The sequence below is a fragment of the Prenolepis imparis genome, unplaced genomic scaffold (genome assembly GCF_030444845.1).
Source record: "Prenolepis imparis isolate NDT839.2.m4 unplaced genomic scaffold, iyPreImpa1.0 SCAF_2, whole genome shotgun sequence".
Classification (NCBI taxonomy): domain Eukaryota; kingdom Metazoa; phylum Arthropoda; class Insecta; order Hymenoptera; family Formicidae; genus Prenolepis; species Prenolepis imparis.
In genome coordinates this window covers 13,181,021-13,204,244 of record NW_028141160.1, presented here as the reverse complement: position 1 = coordinate 13,204,244, position 23,224 = coordinate 13,181,021, and the positions used below count along the sequence as shown (strand labels likewise).

The 23,224-nt window shown below is 34.4% G+C and overlaps 1 protein-coding gene across 1 annotated transcript in view; it reads right to left on the bottom strand.

Moving 5' to 3' along the window:
- Positions 1 to 23,224, bottom strand: part of Urm1 (Ubiquitin-related modifier 1) — a 123,644-nt gene that overhangs the window by 27,222 nt on the left and 73,198 nt on the right. The window contains exon 8 of the transcript XR_014427092.1: positions 20,314 to 20,362. The gene's annotated coding sequence lies outside the window, so the exon portion shown is untranslated. The remainder of the gene's footprint in view (positions 1 to 20,313; positions 20,363 to 23,224) is intronic.

The window sequence follows — 23,224 nt, the reverse complement described above, 5'->3', positions numbered from 1 at the left end:
AGGACGAAATGATGAGATAATTTCGTTGCACGAAAATAATTAGGCGAAATTCTGTATATCTATATAATATATACAATATGTATGTATAAGATACACTGTAAATAATACTCATTACGCATTCAAGGAATTAAGTTTAGATTAAGTCAGACATAGGACGAAATGATGAGATATTTTCATTGCACGAAAATAATTAGGCAAGAAATTCTTTGTATCTATATAATATATATTATATCTATATAATATATATTATATAGATACAATATATATAATATATATTATATAGATATAAAATATATTATATAGATATAATATAGATATAATAGATATAATATATATAATAGATATAATATATATAACAGATATAATATAGATATAATATATATTATATAGATATAAAATATATTATATATATATTATATAGATATAAAGAATTTCGCCTAATTATTTTCGTGCAATGAAAATATCTCATTATTTCGTCCTATGTCTGACTTAATCTATACTTAACTCCTTGAATGCGTAATGAGTATAATTTACAGTGTATCTTATACTTATATATATACACTAGCAGATCCTGACGTCGATAGCTCTTTAATGTTTGTTTTTCTTTATTTATATTTTTTAAACAAATTCAGCAAAACTGTTTTAATTTGCAAGGGAGGCCATTTAACCCCAAACCTCCCCAGGATCCGCCAGTGTATATATGTATATACATATATATGAAATCTTATAAAATTATATATAAAAGGAGATCTTATTCTTTACTATATTTTCGATAAATATTTACGTTTTAGGCCAGTTTAATGAAACCTACTCAAGAAATATGAGTCTGGCGGCTTAATAGTTTCATAGCAATAGTACGTGGCTAATACGTATTCCATGAGTGCGAATTCAGGTATATCGGTGACATAAAGTGCCTCGAGCAAACAAGGAGCAAATGGGTTAATGGGTTTTCTCAAAACGACCGGCTATAGGGAATTCTACACTTCTGCCAGTGGTTATTATATGGTTCATTATACGTTCCTCCCTCCATTCTCGTGTATCCTTAGCGAAAGCGCACCTTGTGTTCTCTATCCTTATTCAGATCTTTATTCTTCTCTCCTCCCCCTCTCTCTTTTTTCCTTTCTCCTTCTCTATTCTCGTCTCATACGTTCAATTGTCTTCCCTCGCTCTTCCTGTCGCGTGTGCACATACTATATTCGTTAATCGATCCGAATGGGAACCTCCGGGCCATTCTCTGTTTACCCGGAAGTTTCGACTGTTCGTTCGAGGACGTAGCCTCGTTTAACCTCGATTCCGCCTATCGAGCTAGAGCATCCCGCCGATTAAAGTCATCGAACAAGCCGGCCGAGGAGAGAAGGTCGAAGTTTCGGCAGTTTGCGTATATCTTCCGTAGGAATACTAAAGCAAAGCCTTTCTCCCATGGCACAGCGGATGTTCGTGAGTCTATCAGAAATATTCGCGAGAATAGTTTTGCATTTCAGAGATTCTATGCTTTGCAATGGAAAATTTTCAAATAATTTTACAATACGCGAATAAAGGTAATACATATAATGAGGCGATCTTTTGTTAAGAATTATGAATTGTACTTTCAAAAACGATAGGAACTTTACATGTAATTCCATCATTCTATCGCAATAGTATCTTTATAAAGGCAATAGAAGCGAAGAAACGCAGTTACGAAGGCAGCAATCTAGCCAATTGAGTCAATTGAGTGAACGAGCTTAACCGCGCTGGAAACACAGAACGCGCTTGCTGGCGGAAAGGGGATGTAGGCAACGAGACGAGGGATGGGGGAAGAAACGGCGAGGCAGGGCAGACGGGCTAGGAATTTATCATTTCGTAGTTGAAGTGCCGTAGTGGCGACAAGGCTGAAATTGCAGTATTTGGGAGTCGAGTGGAGGCTCGAGAGGAGAGGAGTAGAGATTGGAGGAAAGGAAGAGCGACAGGAATAGAGGACAAGACGGAGGCAGACTAATGTAGGGAGTACCTGGATGTAGAAAAAGACGGGGGAGAAGGAGAAGGAAAGAGCACAGAATTAGAGAGAGAGAGAAAGAAAAAGAGAGAGAGAGGGGGGGGAAGAGAGAAACAGAATTGTTAGAGAGTGCCATGGAATGCCATTGGAGAGAGGAGTATTCGACGGAAACAAGCTGCGATCGTAAGCGACGATTCTCTGGTAGCCACTCACGTCACCCCTTCCCCCGCGTCTTCGTCAACCACCCCCTTTCGATGTTCCTCTCTTTCGCTCTTTCCGCACTGCTGACAGTAGTCGCGTCCCGTTTCTAGTCAGCCTGCCTGGCCGCGCGACCGTCTGACTAAAACTCTGCCTACACCACTACCGCAGTGCGACAATTTGATAGCTCGATCGGAGACTGCGAGGTATATATCTTCGCCGCCCTGTGTCCTCCATCTCCACCTCCTTCGTTTTCCCGTTACCCTCGATCTATCTCAACCCTGCACATTGCCCAACGAAATCGTTGCACTTGCCATTTTACCGCCGCGATGCCATTATGCATCTGCCATTGCAGTTTCGCTATATATCGACGAGAAAATTTTCGCTTTTTGACCTGATCGCGATCTGGTGATGTCACGAGACAAGGGGAGAGAAATATGATGGTATAAACGATGAATTGTAGTGGTGCTGAGAGTTATTTATGATTCACCCTTCGAATGTAACAGATCGTTACTGCAGAAAAATGTGCTATTAATGGCACGACATTTCTTGATGTATAGTTCTATAATCATCTATAATATTCCTCAAGTCTGAAATTTTTTTATTCACGTATGTAAGAGATACTTTTTACAGATTAAAAAAAATGCATATAGACAAAAGTATAAAAAATACAATATCTAAAAGTTATCACCAAACTTTCGATTATTAAAATTACGAGTGTACATTTATTTCTATTATTTTTACGACTTGTCAGAATACAGCACTATCGAGCCAAAATGCAGAGGATGACGAGCTCGGGGCTATGTTACCTTGGGAAAGGAACGGCAGCGAGAGGTTAATACTCGACCGAATAGGATTAGGGAACGATAGCATTCCCTATCGACGATCGAATATATCTGCACCCGTCATCCCGAGGATCCCAAGTTCGAGATACGTGCGCGATATATGTATATGCCGCCTCACGTCGTTGACGAAAAGGGAGGGGGGAGATGGAAGGGGGCGTCAATAACCCGGCCGTTTCACAAAGGGTCGCGACGGCAGGATGAATTGTCGAAGAGACACGACGCCGGTACGCCTTTACCGAAGCAAGGCACCTCAAGGCACTACTCCTTCCAGACCACGCCCCGGATGCCTTTCCCTACCTCGTGTCAATGGGGGACTTATTAGGATCGACGGTAATTCAACAACGAGGAAGTTTGTTGATGAGGATTCCAACTACGGGCAGTCGTTCAAAACCGACGCAAAGTCGAAGTCGGGAGCAAAAGATGATAACACTCTTACAAAAAACATGTGTTAACATCTTAAATATCTAAATATCTCTAATTAAAAAAATCTAGGACTAGTCAGAAATCTAAGAAATCAGCAGACGAGTCTCAAAATATATTCTAATACCAAGATTCCATGATTATATTTTTGCATAGAAAATATATATTTTCTTTTCATTATTTATAATATACTTATATTTCTAAAAAACAAAAAATTTGTATATATAAAATTTTTCTATTATGTTGCTATTTTTTCAACTTTTTTATATGCCATTAATCACATCATCACATTTCATTAAACATTATAATTACTAGAAAGCGAATTAGTGCATTTGCTGTTTTCTTAATTTGCGATTAATTATGCGGATTGTTGTACATATCAATATGTGTCAGTTGAAAATTTTTGTTAAGTTAAAATAAAGACTTAAATCCTTGAGAAGGAAAGAACGTTACTGTTGAGAACAAGAAGCTTCGAAAACTCGTCGAGTTTGAGTACGTAGACACGATGTTTTATGTTTTCGCAACTTTGAACAAACTCTGATTGCTGTGCGCGCTTTTCCTGATGCACGGAGCGTACCTGTCGTATATTCCTACACATACTTGTGAATTTTCGCGCATGTCAACAATTTTGAAGTTTTGGTGCAAGATAAAAGATTCGATCGATTCAATTCGATAATGCTCTGTTAAGATATTTTTTACGACATATAAACTAACTATTTTTTTACGGCATATAAATATATATATATAAACTAACGATGTAACAGCATCATTAAGCTTCTAACTAACTTCCTGACATTATTAGCGACATATGTTTATCGCGATGCGCAAGTTGAAAAACGTGATGAAGAAGATCGGGAAGGGAACACGAACAATGTCGCTTATCTTCGAGACATTCTGAGACGGTCTCATTAATTTTACGAAGACCCCGCAAGAATCTCGCAGAAGCCTCCGTTGTTTCCTCCGGCTATCATAACACTCTGTCACCCCTTCACACTAGATTCCCCCATTATTAACGTCACTGTGCAGTCCGCCAGAGTGAAGTACACAAAATGCGAGCAACCTGAAGCCCAGTGACAGGATCCATTAGAAGCGGTTTACTTAGGTCCTTCAAGATTAGCCCCGCTTCGACTTGCGGGCCTCTCGTATCTCTCTTTGTCTTTCATGATACTTAACACTACGTATAGCTTGCATCAGAAGTACGTTTCAATGATATTTGTAAAACAAATAAATTATAAACTCAAGAAAATTAAACATTTTTTTCAAAAGATGCATTGCAGTTAATTAAACATTTTTGTTATAATAAGTTAATTAAATCCTTGTTTATGATACGCTCGCGTAAAAAAATACGTTTCTCCGCAATTATATTAGTTACGTTGTTTACTTACAAAATTCATATCCTTTCGATTACGTGTCATGACTGTGAGGGAATTTCAAACTCGGCGACACATGGCAGGTAATTTAGTATTGCATAATAATGGAACAGTGAAGGGGAGAGGTCGGAGGGAAGCCGTGTTTCTCCTCGTACTTCCGCAGTTGCATTGCGGCGTAGAATTCCCATTTACAATGAGATGCCTTAATTAAAAGATTACACCCTGCGTCTCGAGGTAACTTCATCCTTAGCAATTCTGATCCGCCTAGTGCTAATTTCGTTCTCGTTTTTTTCATTAAAGTTGCAATATGTAACATTTTCTTTTGCTTTCTGTACGCTCTTTTTTCAATTGCCTACTTCCACCGTTATTGCAAAAAAAAAAACATCATGCGTATCTCCCGCATCTTTTCGACCATCTAATTTTAATGTCTACAATGACTCGCCCGTCTTCACACCGTTCGAACGATAATTATGATACTATCATGACAAGCTTCGGAACGCCGTGCTTCCTCCCGCCTCCTCCGCCGCCTCCAGGAAAAGCGTTTTACGCAACGCGAACGCGTTAGAAAACCTTCCGGTCTGCCATGAAGATTGATGATCGAGCCCATAACCGACAGGCTCGAAGATTCGCTCGCCCTTTTTTTTCTCCACTTTTCCCCTCCTTAATAGGTTACGTCACTTGGGGAATGAAAACACCGTGGATAGTAGCATCCGCACGGCACAGTTGGTCGCAACGACAAAAGAAATAAACGTACCTCGCTGTAAGCGGAAAGCGCGGTGCTTATAGAGTTTTTTCGTCATTATCCATTGCCATTACCGAGAGGATAAGATCGTGAGACGAGTTAGCCACGTAAATTGGCTTAAGGGATTTGTCTCTCGGTGCGCTTAATAGTGCGTGTCATGCTCGTTACGTCGCCGGTCAGAAATCGCCTCTGGCTCTCGACGTTGCATACACGCGTCACTGCTAATCTGCACCGGTAAAATGCCTTCAACGAGAACCGATCGTGATTCGAGTGGCAGAGTGCCTGTTTTAATGCAATGTATGAAAAAACTTCGTATCTTCTTATTAGACGAACGATATAAGTGAAAGATTCAAAAAAGTAAATTACGTTTAAAAAATATACTTATACTTTAACTTACTAACTTTGTATTTAAAGTGAATTTAAATAGCTCTATAATTGAAGAGAAAATTATAATCGTATTCTGTATGTATGCGAGATTTTACGAATTTAAAATAAAGATCGCGTAAAAACTAAATGTAAAAAGTAACAAACGAAACAGAAAAACAACATAACAAAAATCTAATAATCTAAGAAAATCCAAGAATTTTTATAAAGGTAGAATTTCAATAAAATAATCAAAAGATCAAAAGTATACAACAACATAAAATACTGATAATGAAGTAAATTCAGTATTTAAGATTCAATATATTAAAAATTAGAAAATAGCAAAATTTAAAGGATCACAATTTCACAACAAGTTCACAATTTCAACAAACGCGATGTTAATAACTCTATAATCCCTAATCCAAAAAATCTGAAAACTGTATCGTTTATATTAAACGATTGCAAGATGACAGAGCTTATGATTTTTGCAGAATATATTCTCTATTAATTATATTATTATTCAAATTTATGCTTCCATTCTTTATTACAATCTTCGCATAAATTTATATTAACGCAAATATGTTTTTCGTCATTCTGTAAGAATGATAATCGTAGCATTTCGTGCGGTCAGTAAACGAAATAAAAATATCGTCAAATAAAATCATCAATCCAAATCGTTATGCTTACAAGAAACGGATTCGCAAATGCGCCATTTCGATCGATCGCCGCGATGCGGGCAGAAGATTGAGATATTTATAAAGGCAATCCCTGTGGGCGCAACGTGGGGGAAAAGATATAAGCCCCACGATGAGGATTAAGGTGCGTTTAAGGGCTGTTTACGGTTTTGCGGACGCCACGTTATCAGACTGTGCGTATAAGCCGCTGTACTGCGGAATTTCGAATCGTGGTTTATGGATAATTGGAAATATATATAAGGATGGGAAAGCTAGCGCGCGGATGTGATAAGGGTAAACCCTTCATTGCTGTGCTTGTAGATTGGGTAAGAGCGAACGATGAGAGCGTCTACAATAATGTGATAATAATTCATAATAAGATGCTAAAACATTACACCTTGCGCTATAATTAAGAAAAGTTAACTTTGTCGTAAGTTTTAAAAAATTTCAAGTAATAGAAATAATAGTTAATGTTATTTAAAAATTGTAAGTATATAAGTACAATAATTCCCTTATATCTATTATATCGTGTAAAGTATGTCCAATTGATACACGTGGAATGCAATCTTATTAATTTTATTATTCGTTTAATGCCAAGTCAATTTTTGCCTGTGCAAAGTTTTCATTCAATGCAATTTCTTTAGTAAAATAAATTTAACAAATGCGCTAAATAAATACCGAACACATCTGATGTGAGTTTTTGCCGTTGCAACTTGTCAACTGTCGTGTTAAACAAATTACGAGTCAAACCTACAACTAACTACAATTTCTCATGGACTCGATATACATATATATATATATATATATATATATATATATATATATATATATGATATCCTGCGTAATTCAACTTTTTCATAAATTTGTGTTGACAACAATCTATTTGTCCAGATAAATGATTCTTTGAGTCGTAATAATTTACAAAGCACAGTATTAATTGCATAATTTGCAAACAAGATTATAATTTCGAAGCAAATTAAGCAGTAAAGATTAATTAAGCTTGTACTCTTTACAAGACATAAGCTGCTTTATTAAAAATTAAATTTTTAATTACCTAAATTAAGTTAAGTTTAAGCTAAAGTTTATCTTTCAAAAAAAAAAAAAAAAAATGAAGGACAAGTGCGTGCTTTTAGAGACAAACATATAATAAAGTATTGCTTTATTATATTTATAGTATATTTATCATTTAAATTTATCTTTCCTATTATATAAAAATAGAAATTGCGCCAATTGAGTTCATATAAATTTTTATCATCCAATTACATACACTATTTAATTTCCGCATTTGTATATAATATTTGTATATATATTTGTACATACTGATAAATCAAATCAATCAATAATAATAACTTATATTTGACGAGTTTTGCATCCTAGTATGTAAAATAAATCGATGACTATTTATATATATATATTTCAAAGTTATTTGCAATTATCTGCCTTGTTAAACAATTCATGATGGGCCAATGAATTTTTGAGATATGATATAATTATTTATCTATATAATTATCTATTATTATTATTATTTTTAATTTAAATCGATTAAAATTTCAATTTGTTGTATCTTTTTATAATTATATTTTTATAATTATTTTTTGATATAATATAAAGTATAAATATAAATAATAAATATTAAATTCAGATATCAATTATAATTATTAATAATTTATGAGAATAAATAATGCAGAATATATTTTATTGCTACATCTTTGTATGTGTGTGTGTAAGAGAGAGAGTATTGCAAATTCAATATTTTTACGTATTAATAATTGCATTAAAAAAATTTAATCTTTCGGTTTCGCGTTCTGATATTCTTTATTTTATACCTATATAATATTCATAAATTCATTACTTCGAAATTGTAAAATAAACTTACCAATACAATGCACAACACAGCGGAGTTATATATATAAAATACATAATATAATAATACAAAATACATAATATAAGTTTTTAAAGAATACAACAATTTAAAAAAATGTATAATTTCTAAAAATATAATTCTATATAAATAATACAATAATTAAATGAATTGTCAGCTCACAAAAATAAATAAGCAAATTATTTCATAACTTTCTCTAACAAGCAATAAATTAAATAAGTTATAAATAACTCATTCTATGATTGCTCCGTCGTCGTTTGATGTCACTCTGGACCTTCTCTTTCTCTTCTCATGTTTATTCTTTAATACTTCTCTATGGCACTTACATTCACAATTAACTGCGATTGATTACGCGCGTATTAATCAACAGAATACAACGATTACGCGGCACTTTATACAGCAGTCCCGATGTTAATCACATGATATGCATTTTACTTCATTACTTCATATTCTAGTAAAAAAAGAATTTATAATTATTAATTTATAGGTATTTAATACGAAAATTGTCATCCGCTCGATACTGAATAATTTTCGCGCAACATATCGTGATAATACTACTAATATTATTAATAAATAATATACTTATGCTCGCATTCTAAAACAATTTTATTATTTCATGTTATAATCGAATACAAACGCGCGCGCACACACACAAATTAAAATTAAAGATAAATACGATACGGAGCGCCTCACGTCGCTACATTCCCGTTCGAGTCTCACCATGCAAATGATAACCAGGCGACCAGGCGACCGCGCATGGTATGTAAATAGCGGTCGGAATGTAAATACAACGCGTTAGACTCGGTCGTTTTGTTGTCATTCACACGGTGAGAGTCGAGTGGGAAGGTAGTTTGTACCTCTCGTCGCGCGCATTCATTCATCTTTATAATATTAATTTATATTAATTTATTTATATATTAACGCGAAATAATAAAATTGCTCTAACTAAGATGCGAGCATGTACAATTTGTTTACAATAGAGATCGCATTGCTGCAACAAATGCACGAATTGTTTAGCCGCGTGATTATCAAATGTCGAGCGAATGATAGTGTTTTCGCATTATTTTCTAGTCATAAGATAATAAAATGCGCATGTATGATTAATGTCAAGAATGCCGTGTAAAATGCCGTATAATTGCCATATTTTTGTGATTAATGCGTGCGTGATCGTAATTAATCGAAATTTCAGACTATATTAGTGCTATGAAAGAACAATAAAAAATAAGTACATGAGATAAGATCTAGGATCTAGGGTGATGTCAAGTGACGAAACCATGAGGTGAATTATTTATAACTTATTTTATTTATTATTTGTTAGTTGTAAGATTAATTACTTGTTACTCTTTACGATAGTAATCCGTATATATAATGCATATTTTTATTTGTAAGATTTATTTGTAAGATAATTAATATATTTATATAGATTAATTATTATTAATATATTTATATAATTAATTTTTTATACATAAAATATATATTTCAACATTGTTTTAAGTTTATATGATTATTTAATTTATTTATCCCAAAATTATATTTTTATTTATCAAACATATCTAAAAACTTTTTAATAATTTTGTAACTATAAATAAAATAAATAAAAAATTAAATTAGACTCAATAATTATTTTTTAAATATTAAATATTTTCTACTGTTTTAAGTAATTTGGATATATTTGTATTTTTCAGATTACAACATTGAATATTACAGTTCTGCTGTTGTGGCTCATACTAGGGTAAGTGTTAGTTAATTTTTTATAATAAAGGGTATTACATTACAATATAAGAAATAATGAAATTTATGAAAATTTTATATATAAAATAAGGAATATCAGAAAAATTAAAGTTTTTTTTTCTGACGCGAGTCATCAGTATATAAAAATTTCAATTTTTTTTTATAATCGCAAATGATGTAGCAATAAAATGTATTATTTTTATAAATTATTGATATCTGAATTATATTTATATTTTTAATTTAGAGTCTATACAGTCTAGATAATAAGAGCATATTTGACGTAACTTTTAAATTATTTATTATAAAAAAAAATAAAAAAAATTACATATGTACTACTCAAATTAGTACTTACAATACTTTTGTAATAATAATTCATCTAATCAATTATTATCTGACGTATTTTTAGACATACTATCCATAATTTTATAGCGTACTTTCGAGATAAAGATTGCCATATCGAACAAATCTGTTGAGATAATTGTTTTATCATGTACGTTTTTAGCAAATAGCAAATATTTAACTTCAAAATATACATATATAACTACTCGTCGATTTATTGTGCATATAAAAATGCATACATATGAAGCTTATAAAGTGTATTATTATAAATATTTTATTGATTGACCTTCTTATTTTTAATATATTTTAATATTTTATAGTGACAAATCTTATAATCTAGTTAATTCTAGGGAAATGTTTAGTATAAATATATGTGTGGGTGTGTGTGTGTGTGTGTGTGTATTCTGCTTGCCCTTCTCATCTAAAATCCCTCAAACATGTCATACGATAATCTGCACCTGTACACACAGTTCAGGGCTACATGTGTGTCGCGTGTGTAAACGATCCGTTAAAGCGCAGCCACATATGCGGATGCACCCGAGATATTTGCGTTGATACGCTGTTTCGCGTGTGGGCTTTAATATTGACAACAGAGAGCAGGGCACCAAAAGGGAATGGATGGCCAAGTTCTTGAGATTGAGTTAGGTTAAGGATGAGATGTGGTATTCAATGAAGTATTCCGACACATGTCGTAAAATGCTTTGCAACTGTAAACATGACCATGACCATAATAATTTAAGTTCTTCGTCGTTTTGTCTGTACCTTGAAGAACTCTTTATAAACCCTTTCACTAGTCTTTTTTTGTTCTTCTTTATTTATGACAGTTGCCCTCCGTTAATCTATGGAGTAATTGCACTATGTTTTCAAAATTCCGCACGATAATTGAAACATTTCTATGTCAATTAAACAGTATTTCATATTATTGCTAATTATGATATTGTTATGTGAAGTAGGTATATAGCAATATACATAATAGCACATGTGAGTAAGTTCTGTATTATTAAACAACTTACCGCGATTAAATTCTATATTAATAAATAATTTATTACAAATCCCCCCCCCCTCTCACTCTCTCTCTCTCTCTCTCTCTCTCTCTCTCTCTCTCTCTCTCTCTCTCTCTCTCTCTCTCTCTCTCTCTCTCTCTCTCTCTCTCTCTCTCTCTCTCTCTCTCTTTCTCTTTCTCTGCTTTTTTCTCTTAATTAATTTGCTGCAGTCAATGTCACGTTTTGAATTCTAATAGAATTAAAGATGCTGGGTAAAATAGTATATAAAATTAAAATATATATTTATGTCAGTTATTTCTTACGTAAACTTATTAAACTTTAAATAGTTTAATCTAAAATAATAATTTATGTTGAATATTAGTTAATATTTTTAATGGGTTGTATTTGAAATGTGACCACTATTGTTTGTAACAATAGAAATTAAAAAATTTTTTAATAAAAACAGATGAAAAAAGGAGAGAAGATAAAAGAAATAAAAAAAATGTAATTTACATATTATAGAAGAGTAAAAGATTATCTAGAGGAAGAAAGATTTGAAAAGTATAAGCAGTAGCACGAGAACAAGAGAAACTTTGTAACATCCGTAGAACTTTGCTTATATATCTCAGAGTTGGACAATAGTATTAAGAATACCGGGCATCATTGCCCGAATATTCCAAAAACGTCGTTTTATCAGGCTCGGAATGTTCGGCAGCTGTTTGCAACTTTTATTTTCATAATATCGATTCGTGTAGCGCAATCCGCGAGGACGCGTGCCATACTTCGTAAAATATTCTGCTGACTTCGCCATCGCGTGTCCTAGTCACGTGAACCGTTCAAGGCCGGGTAGTTGGACGAGGGTAGATCAGTGGACGAGCAACAGCCAGCATACCCGACTTTGCGAAGTAAAAGCGCATACAGTGAAGTGCGGGGGGCCACGTGCCGAACGTATTTCGATCTGACTGGCAAAAGAGGGTAGAGGACAGGGTGAGGGCGGAGGCGTCGCGACGACGGCCAACACAACCACACCCTACGGACTCGCTAGATCGATAGTTACTACCCTGCTAGAGCAGACAGAGAAAGAGAGAGAGAGAGAGAGAGTGAGAGAGAAAGAGAAAATGAGAGAGAAAGGGAGAGAGAAGAGAGCAGGCCGTTCGAAAGAAAAAGAGAAAGAGAAAGAGAGGGTGAGACAAATTGCCAAGAGATCTCACCGTGCCGTCTCTGTCCCGTTTCTTTTCGCTCTTTCTTTCTCTCTCTCTCTCTCTCACATGCAAGTTTTTCCTTTCTTCTCCCTGAACTCTCTTCTTCTTTTACTCCGATCGGTTACCTGCTACTTGCTACGACCAATGTCTCGACGCGCCAAGCTTTTCCGGTGTCTCTCTTCACGTTTCGACGCATTCCGGTGCACGTCTTCCCGAAAGAACGGAATTTATGATATTCGCGCGCGCGCGATCATTAATGGATTTGTGCGATCAGCGATGCATTTATCGCCGGACCGATAATCTTGTCGCTGTTTTATGCACGGCGAACCTTCGAGAGAACAGTCATTTGCTCGGCGGCAATTTGCGTAATTGGAACTTATATAATTACATTGCAATAATGCGATTGCTTCTTCCCCTCTGCAAGCGGATTAAGTTATCATAAAATGTTACACCGAATTTCCTGCCATGAATATACTTTCCAATTACGCAATGCGATTACGCCCTGCTGTAATAAGAACTTGCTCGTCTCACGCAAACAATCGTTTTCAGGGGTTTATCTTTCTTTCTTTCTCGTACTGTGCGAGAACTTTCCTGACAACACAATCTTTGAACGACTATCCGCTATCTTTCCCCTGCGTTTCAACGTATCTTTTTTCTACTTCTATTAAAGATTTCATTATACAAACAGTATAATGAAATAAGCACATTCCAAATTAATGAAATTATTTCATTATTATTGTTTATTATTTCTGCTTATAATTTAATACTATAACATATTGACCTACATGAATTTGTAACATTGCCAAAGTCATTAACTCAATCACTTGATAATTATTTTCATTATAAATATAAGATAATATAAATGTTCTCTCGTCCGCAGAAACTTGATTTAAATTTGTTTTATTTGCAAGATAGATTTATATGTATATAGCGCAATGATATAATTTTACTTTTTTTTTGAAAAGATACAATAGTGTGACTCTCCGGAGGAAATTTAAATTTTCTATTTAAATGGTAATTTTTATGTAAAATACAGCGGACAATTTAAGTAATAAAATATTTTGAATAATACGCTATGTTATTCCTTTAAGCTTTGATTTAATGGAAATAATTTTTTAAGTATGTATTATATTTAGTGGCAATTTCATCAATTTAAAAAAATTGATAATTAAAGTTAATCTATTTAAATAGCCTCGCTATACCTTACCTAATCTTTTGAATTGGTTTATCTTTGCATTGACATATCTTTATCTATAGTTACTCATCACGCGATGTTTTAAAATGTGATCTTACCATCTAATAGTTGAAAGAATGACAATTCATGTTTGAAAATTGTATTCGGTTAGTCACGCTCTTAGAAATGTCAGAGTAAAAGATGGGAACAACTCGGTGAAGTGTGTAGAGACGATTAAACTGTGTATGCAATCCCTTTATCTCGAAGATTTAAAATGATAGCATCTTATAAAAATACCACGGTTACACCAAGGATGAAAATAGAGAGATGCGACGATTTAATATAATATATCAACTACTGCACGTGTACGTACACCCACATATGTTTGTTTCAGCGCGTAGCGAAAGCTCAGCAAAAAGAGCTTTCATAGTGAAACATGATATGTGACCGAATGAAATACGCACATTCACTATATTGATGAATTTTGACGGTATAGTTTTGGTTACATAACACGCATTCAGAAAAAAGAAGAAATATAAATTTAAATAAACTGTTATGTATTCGAGTCAAATTAAAAAATATACTGTGAAAAAAACATATTTTTCTTAAGACTAACACGTTTTAATTGCATATATTTTTAGTAGCTATATGGTATATTTATTAATTAGAAAAGATAGCTTGATTGTACAAAATATAGTACAAACTAATATTATTGTACCGATATATTACGCGAACAACTTACGAACATACTTCAGAAAGCTCATTTATGTAAATGTTATACAAGCTCCTTGTGTGAATAGAAATTATGTAGCGCAGCATACAGCAAGCGGCAACAACTCGGCACACATATGCAAGATATAGTGCATGTGTGTGTGTTTTTATGTATATGTATGTATGTATGTATGTGTGATACCAGTTTCGCGGGATAAAATCCCGTGAGGGAAGCCTTGCGTAATAGAATATCATGCGAGTAGCGTGTGTTTAAACAGGACGATCTCTTTAAAACTGAATAATATATCAACAACAACTGTTCGTGGGTCGTGTATCTTGCTTGTCTTCGAGGGTTTTCCTATCAGTGGAATTGCATAATTCTTGTGAAAACCGCGCTACCCTCTAGTAAACCATCGTTAACGTAAATTTTAACAGAGAATTAAGAAGCGACTATTCGGACATGCGGCAGCTTTTAAGTTGTGATTCAATTTGCGAAATAGTGATGAGATTAAGAAAATAATTTAATAATATTTGGTAATTTAAATTTTTTAATTCTGACTTACTACTGCGTATAATAATATAAAAGAGAGCGTAGGTGTCCCTTATAATATATATGGAATATAAATTTCATCCGCTTAATGTACCGAGTTAATAGAGAGATTTACAAATTAAAAGTGATTAAATTAGCATTAGGGAAAAAGCGCATCCTAAAATTCTATAGAAAAATTCACCTGAAAAATCCATTTACGATGATTATTTCCTATAAATCAATACCGTAAATTAAAACTAATCACCGTATTATTTTCACCACGCATTCAATCTCAACGATATACACCGTAATTAAAGATACGTTCCTTCTGGACGCGACGTTCGCGTACGCTCGACGCTCTATCGCTCCCATGAGTGACGTAACTTCGCGGATATGCCCCTGGGGATAAATCCGTGTAGAGCCCATGTTCTAACCCGCGTACCGCGCTACCACGGAGAATGTGTTTATTCCCGCCCTTCCACTGTTCCACACAAAGTCACTGCTGTTTTCCGACCTCTGCGCACATTGCAGAAGTTGCACGCGTCATCGAATATCGGTCGCACACTCGGGGTATATTGTCCATTGTTACAAAATAGTATACGCTCATGTAATCTAACGTAACGTCATTACAATGTAATTCCACGTTTTAATCGGTTTTCTTTTCTCGTAAAAGCGTTTCGTAGTACGATCTCTTGTGTGGTTTAAAAGGGAATCAGAGAGAGAGAGAGTAAAAATTCAATTATTCTGATTATTTATAAGTTCTAATCAAATTTTCTGAAAAGAATCGACTTACATCTTATCCACAACGACTGATCCAATTAAAGGCTTGTAGAGAACTAATTGTCTATTGCAAACTTTTTGTCAACAGAAGCTTCAATCATTTTTTCGACACCCGGGCGTTGATGTTTTTCTTTTTTTGTTCACTTTTTTTGTTTAATTTAATTCGTCGGCGACGGTTTTGCTTTTAATGCTCGCAGCGGTAAATTAAAAAGTCGTAAACGCGCTTTGACAGCACGAACTAACAAAAGAGGATTAACCACGACGGCGACAGCGACAGCAGCAACGTCGGCAACTTTTTTTCGATATAAATATGTATACGTGCAATGCGCTCTGGCACGGACTACGGTAATCCACGGTGCCGCTAATGAAGAAAGATCGATGACAGAAACGAGAAGGAGAAAAAAAAAGACGTCGCCGACACAAAGGGTGATTCGTTTCATTTTCATGAGGGATCAGCATTTCGTAACTCGCTGGCAATTTGCAGGCGTTTTGTCGCCGCGACGTCGACGACGGCGGAAGCGATCGGCGCTGCCCTCGTTGCCGCCGGGATATCGTGATCTCCCAACGGGGTAAAACAGCGTGAGAAGGGTGAAAAGGGGCCTTGGGTTGGGAATTAGGGGGCGCGCCGGCCGACCAGCTGGAGGTAGGAAAAATCGAAGAAACGAAGGGTCAAATGCCACGTGATGGATAGTTCGCCGTAGGAGGTCCAAGCGTATGAAATTGATCAGCCAGCCAGAATCATTCGATTCTACTTCCTATCCACCCTCTCCCCTTCCTCTAATGTTGTCCAATCCTCCTGTCGCCCTCTTTCTTCCTCTCTTTTCCCCGTTCGTTCGTTCTCGTCTAGGCTCTAGCTCCTCCACCCCTTGTTTCTTTCGTTCCATTCATTTTCCTTCCGCGTCGTACGACGTCGATAACTCTGATTCTCCCGGATCGCCCACCGCCACGACGGTATTTTATTTTCACGATCCCGACCAATGGCCGCGGTCCACGGCCGATTGCCGATGGCAATACTCTCGAGAAAATTCATGTAGCATGTAAGAAAAATTACGATTCCGCTTCGCTTTTCCGTCGAACGGCCGACCGCTTAACGAGAGAGAGAGATGTGGAAAATATCGCGGTCACTACATGGTTTTTTTCGGCCTGAAAAAACTCGTTCTATATGCAACAGTTTTGAATTCATGGCTTTACGCGCGCGGAAATAAATCTTACATTTTAATTCAAGAACACCGGAGTCAATTTACATTACGAATAAAATTCATATATACGGAATTTTCCGAGTAATTTCTCAGCACAGTCCAGAAACCGATCTCAAATATACAGGTCCGAATTTATAAGTGTGTATAAATTTTGGAGATTATTGCGCCGTCTGCCGATAATAATCTAAAGGTACCGAGAAATCAATTTCACGTTTCAAAGCTCGCGCGTTTGCAAGCTTCTGTTCAAAGTTGTGGCAAATGCTCGAGCGATCGCGGAAATGGGGACACCCTGTACATAACGAGGCGATAACAGTTGGCGGGAGTTATAGAGGGAGGAAAGTTAGTAAGCTCCGACCGGGAGACATGAAGGCAGATATATATAAGAGAGAGAGATGGTTAAATAAAGATAGAGAGAGAAAAGCACAATGACAAGCGAAACAAGAAAGGAGAGGTCTGGTTGTGAAAGTGTAGATGCAACAAGACGAAGGAAAGCATAGTGAGATCGCAGTATCTGATGGCAATAAATACTTATCAATGCCAGATAAAATTGCAACAAAGTTACCTTTCTCCGCGACTCGTGCTAGTAAAGCAATATCGATTTAGAAAGATATGTTCTCTTAAATAACCATATACAATTCACGAGTCTATACAGACATGTAGTTTAAATTCCATTTACGCGTAAAATATATTCAACAAATAAAATAATTTAAAAGAAATCTACTTTTCATTCAAAATAATTTAAATAATTATATTTAAACAAAACTTTATTCAAAAATGTATTTTTCATGAGAATAAATAAATATGAATACATAGAAAATATTTATTTGATTAATTTACTGAGAAACATAAATAAATGTGGATCTAAGAAACGTAAGAAAAAAGTAAATCGATTAAATATATATTCATATAAATTCGTGAAAATAGTATTCAAATATTTTAGCTACAATTTTTCTCTAACAAGAAAAAATATATGAAATATCGATTTTTATAATTCATAAAATTAATAAAATATATTTTAAAGATTTTAATTAATAATTAAGAACTTATTTATTGCACTTTAATCATTTATAATTCAATAGGAAAAACATAGCTCTTCTGTAAAGTTTTCTTTAAATTCTTATCTTCTGTTTCAAATACTATTTTTTCCATTTCTGTCAATAAATGATACGCTGCATAAAACACGATAAAGTTAATACAAACTGGCGTTAAGAACGACAAATAAAAAATGTTTTATGTGCAACGCTGTCGAAACGCAGTGTATGCGCAACTTCCTCCACGAGGTTCTGCCCGGAGATATACTCCTTAGGAAAAAAAAAGGGCACAGGAAGCTTCGAAAGTTTGGCCAAGAAAGTTTGCAAAAGCACGCTGCCGCCACCAAACGACCTTCGTCCTGCACACAAGCTTCGAATTTCATTTTGGAACGTTGAATCTTATTAAGAAGTAAAGTCGTTTCGAAAGTTCGCGAATATTGTGGACGGGGTTTTCCTTATAAATCCATGGCTCAGCGCGATATTTCTCGTTGGTCCCGAAAGCTCGGCTCGAAAACTCCAATTTCGGATGAAAGTGATTACAAGGATATTGTCACCCGGCAAGCTCTTACAAGAAAGTACTTACGTTTTTCTCTTTCTTTCTCTTTCTCCCTGTCTCTATCTCTTTCTCGTACTTAAGTTAATGGTTTATGATTTGTGATAAGTGTCTGCGTCTGCTCTCGCCGGCGCAATAATTAATAATAATCAAATCGCGGCAGCAAAGTTTATTGTCGCACATTTTGTTCATTCGTATCCTCGACAACATTTTCTACATAATTTTCTGTACTTTCATTAGCTGTACCATTCTCTAAGAATTATACCGTAAAGAGCATCTCGCGTAAAAATCATTCATCAAGAAAACTTCACGCAATGACGCGCGAGATTTTACTGACAGTCAGCACTCCTTTTAAATACCGCTAGTAAAAATTTATTTCACGAGACGGCCAGTATCGCGTCGATTTTAATAGCTTTCTCAAGCAAGAAAATGCTGCTATGCACTCTATGCAGCGAGCACTTAATGCGAACGAGTCGAAGATACTTAACGATCGATCTGAGAGCGCGTGAGATGTCACGCGCGGAGTGAGAGATGAAACATGATACCGAAAACGGGTCATGAACTAAACGAAATAGGGACAGGAGCAAGGAGATACAAAAGAAAAATCTGGAGAATTCTAAGAACGATATAAATCTGGGATGAACGTGCGAAAATGGAACGCTTGTGAGCATGTAGAAGATATATGTACACGCCTGACATCGTTTATATATCTTCTTCCTTCTAAGATTTAAATTATATTGTCTCTGTTACACGCAAATGCATCTCTAAAAACTGAAATTTCGTCGGTTCTCATATAAATGTATCCCCCCAAAATATATATTATTTATTTATTTATTTATATATTCATATATTTTCCGGTCAAATCCAATATATTCTTTATATGAAAAATTTAAATTCAAAGTTTAAATATTATATAGAGACACGAAATTTTGTGTATCTCCATGTCAAAAATTTTGTTCCTATTTTCAACCTCTATTTTTTATTTTTATTATTTTACAACCTCTATTTTTTATATTTGGATTCTAAAAGATTTTGATAAATTCTATTTATATAGAAATTGTATTGAGCTCCTACTTTGTACATACATCAAATAGGTAATAAACGAAGTTTTCCACTTAGAGATTAAAAAGAGGAGCTTTTGGCAAAATTGTAGATTAAATAGTTTCAAAATAGAATGCTCATAATATGGCTGCTTAAAAAGATGTTAGATTAAATATTGAGGTGAAAAGTAGGAGACAAATTTCAACTCGGAAAGATATACTGTGTGTATGTAAAAATTTAAAACGTGTCTTATCAAATAAATTTGCATTTGCCGTAGTAATAAAGTTTTAGCAAAAATATATCTGATAAATTAAATCTAAAATTAAGTTTCTTGAACTTTCAAGATATGTGTAGAATAAATACAAGATACAAATATATACAAGACATATATGAAATAGCATATAAAACGTCTTTTTAAAAAAAGATAAAAACGCCAAGTACATATAGAAGTATCCATATTTGTATGCAACAAATAGAAGTTGAAAAAAAACAAAATTTAAAATAATTCATATTAACATCTGCTACTTTTATATACTTGGAGTTTTTTACTACAAAATAAAAATTTGTCACTCACCGATCGATGCATATTAGCGGAGTTGACTATCTAGCGTAGATTGATCTCTCTGTAACATATAAAATATAAGATCTAAATTATAGTAAGATTCAAAATAAATATTTAAAAAAAAAAAAAAATTGTACGCATCGAATTTTGTATTCAATGCATATAATAATAAACATATATTTAATGAAATAATTATACAATAATTTTTGAAAAAAATTATTCTTTCTGAATACAAGCTTTTACAGAATTCTATATATAAAGACTTTTCTCTATTTCTTGTTTAAGATATTTAAAAAAATGAATCAAATAAACATCTTAAAATGACTCGAATTCGCTTAAGTACGATTTCATATGAGACACCAGAGTGCTATACCACATGCGATATCGTAAGATAAGATAGATGCAACGAGAGAGAAGATTTCTGATGCTAATCATCTAGACAATCTGAGAAATGAAAGCTCTACCTCTCGTAACGAGCTAAAATCGAGTAATCCAGAGTAATCCAATCAACTCATCAATGCGATGCACGTATGCCACCAAAAGTGTAATACAATATAGCTGGTAAATGCTACAAGAGAAGGCACTCATTAACGACGATCTCAAAACAATCGACCAAATTCTAACCGATTAAAGCCGAGCTGCTTATCGGAGCAGAGCGTGCTCTCAATTAGCCGAATCTTCAGTGTAAACTCAAAACCGCGCGAACATGTACGCAGATGTACATGAACATGTGTGCGGCCATCATCTCGTATCGCGAAACATTACCCTGCAACGTCTTAATGAAACATTTCATTTCGTCGACATCGAAAGTAGATCGTCGACGATAGTCAAGTGCGAATATCGATAAAACGGACCTTATAAGTGCAATGTTAGTGCGATGTAATAATGCCTTTGCACGATATTCCCGAAATTAAAATTAAGATAAACCAACATCAAGATGTATTTACAATTAGTGGGAGGATTTCGACGGGCAAAAATTCAATGTAAAATAAAAATGCTCCGAAAAATCGCATCGATATGCTTCGTCGATATAAAATACTTTCTTATTAAAATAATTTTAAAAAAATTAAAATAAATTAAATTAAATTAAAATAAATTAATTAAAATAATAAAAAAATTACAAAATACATTATAGTATTATAAATTTTGAATTTCATTAATCATACAAGCTGACAATTGTTCGTGGAAAATGTCACATGTCAAAGAAGTATACGCAGAACTTATCGTGCTACTGTTAGTTCGAGTTCGCCGCGCGAATATTATGGCACGTGTATATAGCATAAAAAAAACGCTAAAGTGCAAATCTCTATATAATAGAATCTCTTATTTCGAATTTTTATTATATCTCGGCGTTATGTTCCAACGACATAAATGCGGTGCCGCGTTTCTTGGTCGATCGCACATTCGCTATTCTCTGACACGTATTCGATTAAGTTCTCTATTTACGACACGGGTTCTTCCACGAGCTCGTCGAATAGACGAGTAAGTTTATCTTTGCTGTATCCGAGAGGATATCAAATTGCTGGAACATCAGGATAATACAAAATCTGGTAAAGAGAGCAAGGTAAATAACTCTCTAGATTATATACTGCTTAAGCTCAACCAGAGTAAGAGCAAACAATTGATTATGTTCCATCATTATGATTCGCGGCTCGACTAATTAGTGTAATTTTTGCTTAGCTATGAAAATCTCAATAGTAAAAAAAAGACCGTTTTTTTTTGTATTTTTAACCAACTTCTAATGAGAGCCCAGCATAGTAGAATACTTATTATTAGCTCTCCAGACTGAATTTCTCAAACGAGACCGGAGAGCTCTATTCTCTTTGTCTCCCTTTTTTTCTATCTTCTCCATTCTCCCTATCTTACCCCCATCGAGCTCTATCTTCCACTTTCGCTCTCTCGATGATGGAGATTGAACGTAATTTATTTGCTATTCTCCCAGCCCCCTCCATTCTGCGCGGCAGGAATTTAATTTTCTGAGCGTTATCCATGTCCGATGAATCTTTGTACGAAACTCGTGCGTTTGTCGTACGACTTACAAAAGCCGCTACGTGTAAAACTAGAAACGCGCGATAATTAGACAAAGGTAGTATATATATATAATAAATAAAGTAAAAAGTATAAAAAGAGAATTGTGATCGACACGCGACAAAGTAACTAAATAAAAACTGTGAAGGAGAGTATGCTGCAAGGAATATATATGAGATTATAAACGCTTCGCTATATAAAACAATAAATATATATTTAATTTCTCTAGATGTACAATTGTTATTAAATGTTAAATAATGTTTTCTCAAAACAAAAGAGAAATAAAAAACTGTGAATAATTCTCTAACAAAAATAATTATTGACGATAAAATCAAATGCGATTTACAAGAAAGCAATAAATAGATAAAATTGTATTATATGTAAATAGAACCGCGTTTTAATGATCAAAGAATATAGCAAAAATATTTTCTCAAAATATATAGAATCGTAAATGGAGAAATAGGTGGAGATGCGTGTGGCGTTTATGTGGATTGCCTACAGCAGTAAAACGTACGATTTGATAGGAGCCAATACATTCGAGCTTATCATCTTATCGCCAATGGCTATACCGGGCTAGCTAACACTCCACCGCGCGCAGGGGGAGTCAGCCATAAAATACAGAATGAACCCCCTGTCAGGTCGACCGGCATCACTTCACCTCCCTCCCTCCTCTTGAACTCATCCCTGGACATTTCGTTCCAACGGACTCATCCCTCACGGTCTGTCTACGACTATGCCGCATCGCAATCGATTTTCACAAACACGTTCGTAAACGAGAGAGTGTCTACGAATACATATAATGCACGTATAATTTTTTATATCCAATCGATAAATTGAGATAATTTTATTTCTATCGAAACTATATGTATTTAATAAGAGATTTTTTTATCAGTTT